This window comes from Setaria viridis, chromosome 1 (genome assembly GCF_005286985.2).
Source record: "Setaria viridis chromosome 1, Setaria_viridis_v4.0, whole genome shotgun sequence".
Lineage (NCBI taxonomy): Eukaryota > Viridiplantae > Streptophyta > Magnoliopsida > Poales > Poaceae > Setaria > Setaria viridis.
Window position 1 is genome coordinate 15,972,263 of NC_048263.2, and position 10,828 is coordinate 15,983,090.

The window sequence follows — 10,828 nt, forward strand, 5'->3', positions numbered from 1 at the left end:
GGGGTTATCCAGGGGGTAGATTTGTAGGCGAGGGAGATCGTAAGATCAAGAACTCGAATGGTAACACAGAGACACATCTATAATGGCTTCTGCTGGTCATCTTTAAGTCCAGCACACAATTTTAATCCAGATGCTCTACTTGAAGGTCAGTCTCAATTGTGTTTGTCTTCCTGTGATTCATGTTTGCAGTCTTTTGGAATTGTATGAGTCCTTATCAAGAAAGATCAGCTAATTTTTTAAATAGAACATGAAAGTTTGCAATTAGTGATGGATTGAACTTGTACGGTGCTCTCTTCCAACTGGCGTATAATGCTTAAATGTAAATCTAAAATATATTGTTTACGATACATAAGATGGATTTTCGAGGAAAGAAACAAAAATATATTTTTATGGGAGTGAGAAAATAATAGTGGCTAATGTTTTGTATCGCTTGAATTGTATTTTGCCCAATGTCTTGAGAACATAAATAATCCCCATGCAAATAGTGTTAATACATTTGTTGCCCGTAGCAACGCACGGGCATGATCCTAGTATCTAAGAAAACTGACCAAATACTTAGTGTGTAGGGCCTAGTACCACGTTCCTACATTGCTGAAATTCAATCACATGTCGCAGTACGTAATTAAACAACTGATTATTCTACTCCTATATTATTTAATTTATTCAGTTGTTTTGTTTAAGATTGAAGTTTGGCTTTTGCTCCTTTCATTTGTAGGCTGAAATATTGAAAACAATCCTTCGCAGTCATGATTTGCAATCAAGTCCCTTCCTTGATTACGTCGCCGTGCAACTAGCCGTAGCTACTAGCTCAAGATTTGATGTTTCTTTGGGAGGGCTACAAGAAGCTACAGAAGTAAGACAACAAGTTGTTGAATAGGAGCAATTGTTTAATGACTTGAAGTTGAAGGCACAAGCTTCAGATGAAGCAATGAAAATGCAGTCTGAGGAGATTGAGAGTTTGAAGAAAGCAGTAAGGGAGACTGAGTACCTCCTTCGTCAACTGCAAAACTTCAGAGGGTAAGGTCAATGTGTTTGTTAGGCATCTACTCATGTCCTCCCAACTGCTTGTGCTGGTCCATGAGTATTGTGGTTTGTGTTCAATGTGTTTCTAGGCTAGCTTTGTTCTTGGTCAGAGAGATATCATGTGTAGTGGTTTGTGATCTCTTAGGGACAATATGCTTGTGCTTGTTCTTTGGTCATGAATAATAATGTGTGAAGTGTGATGAGAAACATCTATTTGCATGTGTGGTATGGAAGGAATATTTGTGTTGTCAATTACCGAACTGATTTGTATGTAATATTAAATAAGATTATATTTCAATTAAGCACTACCTGAGCTACACCCAAAAATAACTAGGCCCAATTTCGTGGGCTTGCCCCCTCATCCCATTATTTCGTGGGTCTAAACAAAGTTATGACGCCAACAAATGTTCGGCTAAATCCATTAAGAATTGGCCTTAACAAAGTTATGATGTCAGCTTATGTTGCGCTTGGTCCAACAAGAATTGGGCCTAAACCAAGTTATGATGTTAGCACTTATTAGGCTCAGTTCAAGCAGAATTAGGCCTAAATCAATCTATGACGACAACAATTATTGGGCTCGGCACGACAAGTTGGGCCGAAATCAATCTATGAAGACAGTAATTATTGGGCTTGGTCCAACAAGAATTGGGCCTATTTCAATCTATAACGAAATAGTTCGTCGCAACCGTCATGCCACATCAGACTATGGTCCGACGTGGCATACTACGCAGGAGGCAGTTTATGACAACATGTGGGATGAATTTTCATTTGTCATTATCTTAGTGATGCACCAAAATAAGGAACGTCACTAGTCACGGTTTATGATGCTCGACTAATGATAAAGGGTTTCCGTCACTCCCGCGTCATAAATCATGGTTTATGATGCAAAAAATGCGTTTATGACACGTTTTGGTTCGTCACTAGTCAGAAGATTTCTTGTAGTGAATTGTCCCATCTGACTTCCTCTTTACTTTGTGTTGACGGTAGTTAGCACGCCAATTGTGAACCGCAAGCGCACAGATCAGTTGTAGCTCTTCCCTCAAACAGATAGTAGATAGAGCAAAGGTAACCAATCTAGAGCAACCTAGACTATGCATATGTTGTAATTCTGAGCATGGATAGCAAAGTAACACAGATATGATCTTTAGTAAAAGCATATTTAGATCTACACCTTCGGTCTGGCTCTCAAAAACCCCTATATTACACAAGAAAGACCACGTCACGATCCTCTCTATCAGTATAGGTAATCTAAGGGCACAATCAAAAGAACGTGTTATACTCATTGGTAGATCAGGCATGCAAAGCTGGTCACCATGACCACATACACATCCTATGAAATCTATCATTGATCATAGATTGAAAAGCAAGCAAACCCGAAAGAGCATAAAACCATAGAAGGAGATACTTAGATCGCTAAGAACAAGAACATATCTATTGCTCCACCATGAATGAATGCTTGTACATCACAAGATCACCACCGGGATCCTACCTTGATCTTGATGATCCTAGCTCCAGAACATTGACATGGATCTTTCTCGCAGGGTTCCCACATCAGCTAGGGCTTACCTACGCTAATCCCTAGACAACTGCATGGCCCTCGGCTCTTCGAAGTGGTGTCCCTCAAGCTCCTTCTGCTTCTCTGCTGCTTCACCTCGAATACGTTGCCTTGGATGTGGTGCACGATGGAGAATTTGGGTATTTATAGTCTAGAGGACCCGTGGCTTAAATTTGAAGGCGAGAGGGTACATGCAGCATCCCTCTTGCAAGGAGTTGTGGGATGCACTTGAGGCAAGTTTTGATGTATCCGAAGTGGGCAATGAACTGTACATCATGGAGCAGTTCTATGACTACAAGTTGGTTGATGACCATCCTATGGTTGAACAGGCTCATGTGTTACATGTGCTTCCCAAGGATCTTGAAAACCTCAAGTGCTCGCTGGCAAATATATTTGTGGGCGGCGACATCATTGCCAAACTACCTCCTTCATGGAGGAACTTTGCACTACTCTAAAACACAAAACACAAGAGGTAGGAGTTCACTATAGCTGGTCTGATCGACACTCTTGGTATTGTAGAGAAGGCAAGAGAAAAGGACACATGTGCCCATGGCAATGAGGGAGGTTCTAGTGCTGATGTGGTGCAAAGAAGGATCCAATCCCAAAAGGACCGGTTCAAAAGAAAAGGCTAAATTTCAGCACAAGACTGAGAAGGGAACATTAGAGAATGGTAATCATGCTACTATTCTTTTAGTTTGTCATTTACCAAATTGGTAGATTGGCATCGGAGCTCATATTCATGTTTGTGCTGATATTTTTTTTGTTTCCCTCTTACCAAGTTGCATGCACTAGATCCATGTTGATGGGGAATGGTTCAAATGTTTGTTGTTCTTGGTGTTGGTACGGTTGATTTGAAGTTTACTTCTGGAAAGACCGTGCGGCTGAAGAACGTGCAGTATGTCCTCTCAATAAATAAAAATCTTGTTAGCGGATCCCTTCAATGTAAGGATGGTTTTAAGTTGGTGTTTGAGTCGAACAAATGTGTTGTGTATAAATTTGGTTCCTTTGTTGGTAAAGGATATAATTGTGATGGTTTGTTTCGCTTCTCATTATCAGACTCTTGTAATAAAGTTTTGAATCATGTGTGTAATGATGATGAGTCAAATACTTGGCCGTCACGGCTTTTGTCATCTTAATTTTGGTTGTCTGCTGTGGGTAGCTAATTTGAGTTTAATTCTGAAATACAATTTGGTTTAATATTCCAAGTGTCAAGTATGTGTGCAATCTAAGCAACCCCGCAAGACTCACAAGCTGTCCAGGCGAGGAACTTGGCATCGTTAGAACTAGTTCATTTGGATTAGTGTGAAATGAATGGTGTGTTGACTAAAGGTGGAAAGAGATACTTCATGACTTTGATAGATGATTCTCCTAGATACTGCTATGTGTACATACTTAAAACAAAAAGGACACATTTTATTCTTTTAAGATCTATAAGGTCGAATTTGAAAATCAACTTGAGAGGGAGATAAAATGTGTTAGATCAAATTGAGGTGGGGAGTATTTTTCTAATGAGTTCAATTTGTTTTGTGAGAGAACCGCACCTTGTTCCCCTGAGACAAATGGAGTGGTTGAAAGGAAGAACCGCACTCTATCTGAGATAATTAATGTCATGTTCGAAATAGAGATACTTTCTTGGGAATGCTGGGGTGAAGCCATGATGATTGCTTGCCATGATAATGGAAAAATATAAGATTAACACTCTCATACTTTCATACTTGTGGATGCTTGGCTAAGGCTAATGTACCAGTTTATAGGAAACGCATTCTCGAACCGAAAATAGTTGATTGTGTCTTTTTAGAATATGCTTTTCATAGTGTTGGATATAGATTATTTATAATTAAATCTAGAGTTCCGAATATGCATGTTGCATGTTGGTATAATCATAGAGTCCATATATCTCACATTCTTTCACAGCATTTTTCCTATGAAAGAGACATCTAGTAGTTCTAGTTATGAATATCATAAAACTCCTGAAAATAATGATACAATAGTACACTTTAAACAACCACATGAGGAGAATTATAAGAAGGATGACAATGAAGTGACTTGAAAGAGCAAGAGACAAAGGTATGCAAAGTCTTTGGGTGATAACTTCATTGTTTACCTTGTAGATGACACTCAAAGAACCATTGTTGAGCCTTATGGATTTAACTACAAGAAGTCTTCAGATTTATGATGTAAATTTATGAAACTTTTGGCTGAAAACGTTATAAAATTTTACATCCAAACAAATTTAGTGATAAAGTCATAAAACATGATAAAAGTTACCACTGAAGCCAAATAGAATATGTCACTCATTGTTATACGGTGGTTTTGTGATGATATAAGGTCTACAAAAATATCATAAACGGACCCACATGTAAGCAAGTGTCAAAAAATAAGGTGTGCAAAAAAATGTCATAAATCAAGAGGGGTCCTCATGTAAGCATGAGTTGAAAAATAAGGTATTCCAATTCGTCATAAACTCTGCTAGGGTCCCACATGTCAGTGTGATATGAAAAAAAAAGGAAAGAGTGTCCATACCAAGGGTTGAACCTATGACCTCTTGAATGTGATGAGTCAGCACTACCACAAAGACATGAACTAGGTAAGGTTCTTACAAATGACACCTTTTATATATATTATATATCCAACGAGTATGATCCACTTGCCAGTTGCATGCGAGAGTAATGGGTATATTATTTCTCATTTCCCAATATGGCGTACACATCATGGGACTCGCCAGCACACTCATGTTGGTTGGGACAAAGACTAGAGCCTCAAGGCATCGGTGTGCAGATCTGCAACAGCTGAAGATGGGAGTGGCGTATCCTAGTGGCAAGGGAGGATTGGGAGCTACGGTCAAGTCAATCCCTTATTTTATGCCTGTGCTTTCCCCTATCATCCGAGGGAAGGAGATTTCTAGAATTGGGGATTTGGGTTGAAGGCAGTAGATTCTGATTCAGTCCCCTATTTCGATTGGTTTTTACAACTTGATAGGCTATAGTTTGTGAAGTGCAAAACCAAACATTGATTTAAAGTTGCAGTGACTTTTTTGAAGCATCCAAGTATTGTTTCATCTTCTTCCATTGGTTGCTACTGCTCGGAGACATCTTCATGCGAAACTACCCATTATGATCCTAAGAACAATGCGATCACGGGTTGAGAGCTGTGGTGAAGTATTCTTGGACCTTCCTTAACCCGGACCGTCGGTTTGCTTGCTACCCAAAGGTAACGGTACCTACTTCATAGAGATTTTGGTTATGTGGTTTCATGTTACTATTGTCAACGGCGATTTATAAAGGGGCGTCGACATGGTTACTTGCACTAGAAACCAATTCTTGCTCTTCCCTCATTTAATTCCCAATGGTTGGTTCTCTGACTCACATGCTCTCAAATTAAAGCATAAGTAGAACCAATAAATCTTGTATAAATGGACTATCCTACATACACAATCAAGTAGTTTCAATACTTTTCATGTCATATGGAAGCTAAAGTTCCAATGGGCGATATCTTCACTTCCCTTGTCTCTCCATACAGTACTCTCTCACCCTTTCTCTCTTCCTTTTCTCACGTAGACATGGTTACTTTACTTGCACTAGGAAGCAATTCCTGCTCTTCCCTTGTTTAATTCCTAATGGGTGGTTTCTCCTACTCACATGCCCAGAGAGGTCAAGATGGGCCAAATTTTTTAGTTTATTTAATGTGATTTTAGTTGGATCACTGCATTGGTTTTTGGAGAAGTTGAAAATCAATATGGGACAAATTCTAAGAAATATTTGTGTTTTATTTAATGTTATTCTATTTGGAACAATGCATAATAAGAAAAAAATGATAAATCTAATACTAATGGACTATCCTCTCATGTTAGATTGATGATGATATAATGCATAAGCCGAACAAAAAAATCTTGCATGTATGGATTGCAAAAATGATTAAGGTAGCAGAAAACTTCACATAACATCTTCATCATTAATCTTGCACTGAGAGCACTAGCAGCAAAGGATTAATGCTAGATCTTCTCTTTTCAGGATAATTCCATTGCATCGAGGTGGCGTTGGACGTCGATCCTAAGCACCTCCAACACCGTGACAAACACTGGCAGCACGTTCGCCCCGAGAGCTTCCATGTCCACCTCCCGGCAATTCCATTTCCCACACTTGTCTGAGCCACCATGATCTTCAAGCATGTGGCAGGCTAACACACCCTTTCCACCTCTGCCTGGGAAGCAGTCTCCTCCACCTCTCGCTTCATTCTATCAACCCTAGTGGCAGCCTCCCCCGCTGTTTCAGAACAAGTGAGAAACGGCAAGCTACGTACCTCGGGGAGGTAGGTGTGAAAGACGGAGTTGGCGGTGGGCTCGTAGGTGGGGAAGAATGCGACGACAGTGAATAGGTGCTGAACTCCACAAAGAGGTGTTTTTCCATGGAGAAGAGTGTGTTGGTGCACTTTCTGAAGTTGCTCTATCGTTGAGCCATGCTAGTGCATTTAGGCATTGAGTAGCTCGTCGAGTGGCGGTGGAGAATGGAGAGATGCGGGGAAGAGAGCGCAGATGGCGAACAACAGGGGATTTCTTTTGTGGCTTAAATAGAAAGTAGAGTATAGTGGACTATCTACTAATGTCATAACATACAGATCAAACCATCCTCGGGTCTGAGATTCAACAAACCATGATAATCCTTATTAGATCGCATTCTTAAGTACACATACATGATACATCACCATAGGTCCACACTCCTACAGCGGCACAAGCACACACCAAAACAACAACATACCATAATTTTTTTAACTACTAAATTGGTGCACTTTCACCGGGCACTAACACGTTGAAATCAATGATATCCGGACAATACAAATAAAGTCATCTCTGTTACACAAAAGTATCACAACGCACAGATACAATGCATCAGACATGGATATGGCAACAAAGAGACAATGGGCACAGTCATAGAGACTGAGATGGCATAACCTTATTCCGGCATACTTGTGGCAGCACAGAATGTAGCAAAATGAGCATTGCCATGGGGATACTTATCCAAGACACGATGCCTAGCCCTCATGTCCCCTGTGATAGATCGGTAATAGCACTCGATCGACCAATTCTAGAGGCGTGGTGAAGGTTGTCACGAATACCCCACCACCGGTGAGCAAGGTGGCAGAATGGGCGCTCAAAGCGACCATGGAGATGCACACGAGTGTGACTATGATCCTGCAGCCACGGGAACACAAATTTCTCCAGCTCCTCCATTTCATCGTCGTCCACTTGCTCCATATCATACTAATCATATGGATCAAAGAAGCCTGGCTGCTATGGTGGTGGCATAGCATCCAATTTACTTGCTCTGTTTGCATGTCCAGCCATCCTCCTACGCTTACCAACACCAACAGAACTATAAAAATTACAAGCAATGACCATAAACAATGATGATAATGTGTAAACAGAATGTAGAAGCTATGAGCTCACCTCTCACATGGCACAGAATGGAGGAGGTCGCCTACCACAACCAGTCACACTGAGAAAGATGAAAGGGCGATAAGCAAAGGCCTTATGTGGCCACTCCTATATATTGAAGCACCATGCACGATCAACAACGCAGTTCACCTTCTCGCAACTCACGGGATTACAGTAGCCATGAAAATATGTGGGATGCTTGGAATATGATGGTTCAGGAATGTTGCCTCAAGTACAGGGCAGAATACGCGATCTTTCTTTCACACACCTCTCACGCGTAGGCATGCGGAATATTCGGCGGGTACAATGTGCACTTTGGTCAGGATAAAAAGTAGGAATATCTTTACATGTGCATGAGTTAAAAAAACAAATGCTAAGCCAAAGAGTTCGACGATAAGACAAGTACATGGCCAAGGATGCTTCATATATACTAAACTTGGTTTTGTATAATCTACCAGAATCAATTTTGTATAATCTGGATTCATATGGATTTTAATTGTCACCGTATTTTCCTCTCCAGCTATCAAATTTCCAAAAAGTTCCAAAATTATAGTTGGAGAAAGTAGCAATTTCTCTTTGTGGCCAGCGTCATGAAACACGTCTAGATTCTCTGATGTGTGGGCCTATTCCAGATACTCATCTCCCACCTTTGTTGTATGCAAGATGAAAAGCACCCAGATTAGCTAACAAAGGGCCCGATAAGAATGCACAATCTTGTTAGTAACACTGGAGAAAGTGCAGATAACAAAATTTTCATTTTGTGCCCAGGAAGTTGAAAGCGGGATCTTAAATTTTGTATTCCCTCCTCCCCTCTAATCATAAAATATGGCTACCGCAGTGCCGCTCCAAACTCCCACCTTGTATTTCCAAAATTAGCACTCACATTTGCTGGATGTAATGTCCAACTAGATATGTGGTGGCAACTGACCTCAATGATGGTGGCAAGCGCCATGAGCAGTGGGCATCAAGGTGTGTGACGGTCCGCGGCAGTCCCGAAGGAAAATCTTAGCTACATTGCAGCAGCTGTGGACATGCTGGCGTAGCTGAGCAGTTGAGTGAGGATGTCACACAAGCACCGGCTGCCCCGCCCAACCATGTGCCACTACATCTGATTAGAGTTCGACCAAGGAAAATTTCATTTCATTTCTTTGTAGCCCCCTCCAATTTTCAAAATGTTCTTTTCATGATCAAAGAGAACTTTGCTCAAGTTTATTTTAGTCTGGAGTGGAGCCAAGTTATGGCTAGAGGTGGTCACGGTCCCATGCCGCTAGAGTATTTCTTTAGCGAACAGTAAATTTCATGGTGTATTGAGTTAGATCTCAGCTTTTTCTCTTAGCTTGGCCGCTCTAGATCTCTCTACAAATCCGGCATCTGCATTTCTATGGTCACGGTACATTCTATTGCTTATATTAAGACAACTTTAGAAATTTTAATATTGACCAAATAACTTTTGTGTAGGGCCTAGTTTCAAGTTTCTACACTGCTAAAATTAAATCACATGTCGTGGTATGTAACTAAAAAGGTAATTATCTTGCTCATGGATATGTTGGACTTTATTTAAATCTTTGTTCAAGATTGAAGTTTCACTTCTACTCCTTTAATTTGTAGGCTAAAATAATGAAAATAATTCTTGTAATTCTTGGGGTTGCACTACCAAATTCTGGTCCTCAATATTTGAAGTCAAGTCCCTTTCTTGATTATGTGGCCATGCAGTCAGCGACTTGAACATGAAGGTAGAAGCTTTAAATGTAGCAATGAAAATGCAGTCTGAGGATATTGAGAGTTTGAAGAAAGCAGTAAGACAAACTAAGTATCTTCTTCATCAACCGCTAAACATCAGAGGATAAGGTCAATGTGTTTCTTTTATGGCACTTGCACATGTCCTCCAGCTGCTTAGGCCAACTTTGTTCTTGGTGAGAGAGATACCATATGTAGTGGTTTGTGACCTCTTGTGGACAATATGCTTGTGCTTGTTCTTTGGACATGGATAATATTTATTTATTCATCTGTAACTAACAGCCCATAATGTCTAATAGGACTTGGGAGGTCATTGATCATCCATACAGGTGCAAACCTGTAGGATGCAAGTGGGTATTCAAGAAGAAGCCTAGACCTGATAGCACCATTGAAAAGAACAAGGCAAGGCTTGTGGCTAAGGGTTATACCCAAAAAGAAGGCAAAGACTTCTTTGAGACTTACTCACCAATTGCAAGTTGACCACGATTCAAGTACTACTATCATTAACTGACTCACATGGTTTTCTCATTCCTCATATGGAAATTAAGATGACTTTCCTTAACGGAGAGTTGGATGAGGAAACTTACATGCATTAGTCTCATGGATATGTAGTTTAAGGTGAGGAAGGAAAGGTCTGAAAGTTGTTAAAATCTTTGTATAGCCTCAAACAAGCGCCTAAGAAATGGCATGAGAAGTTTGATAGAAGTCTCACATCTGCAGGCTTTCTTGTGAAAGAAGCCTACAAGTGTATATGTGTACTACCGCTTGATGGGGGAGGAGTGATCCTGTGTTTATATGTTGTGTTTATATGCTGATGATATATTAATCTTTGAAACTAACCTCAATGTGATTGAGGATGTCAAGAGCTTTTCTTTCGTAAATTGAGATGAATGACATGGGAGTGGCTCATGTGATTTTGAATATTACACTACTAAGAGGAGGTAATGATGGGGTTACATTACTGCAATCCCATTATGTGGAAAAGATATTGTGTTGCTTTGGACATACTGACCGCCGATGGTTGAGAAATCAATACTGGCTATCCTAATGAACTATGATAATCAAACTATCATTGTCAAGTC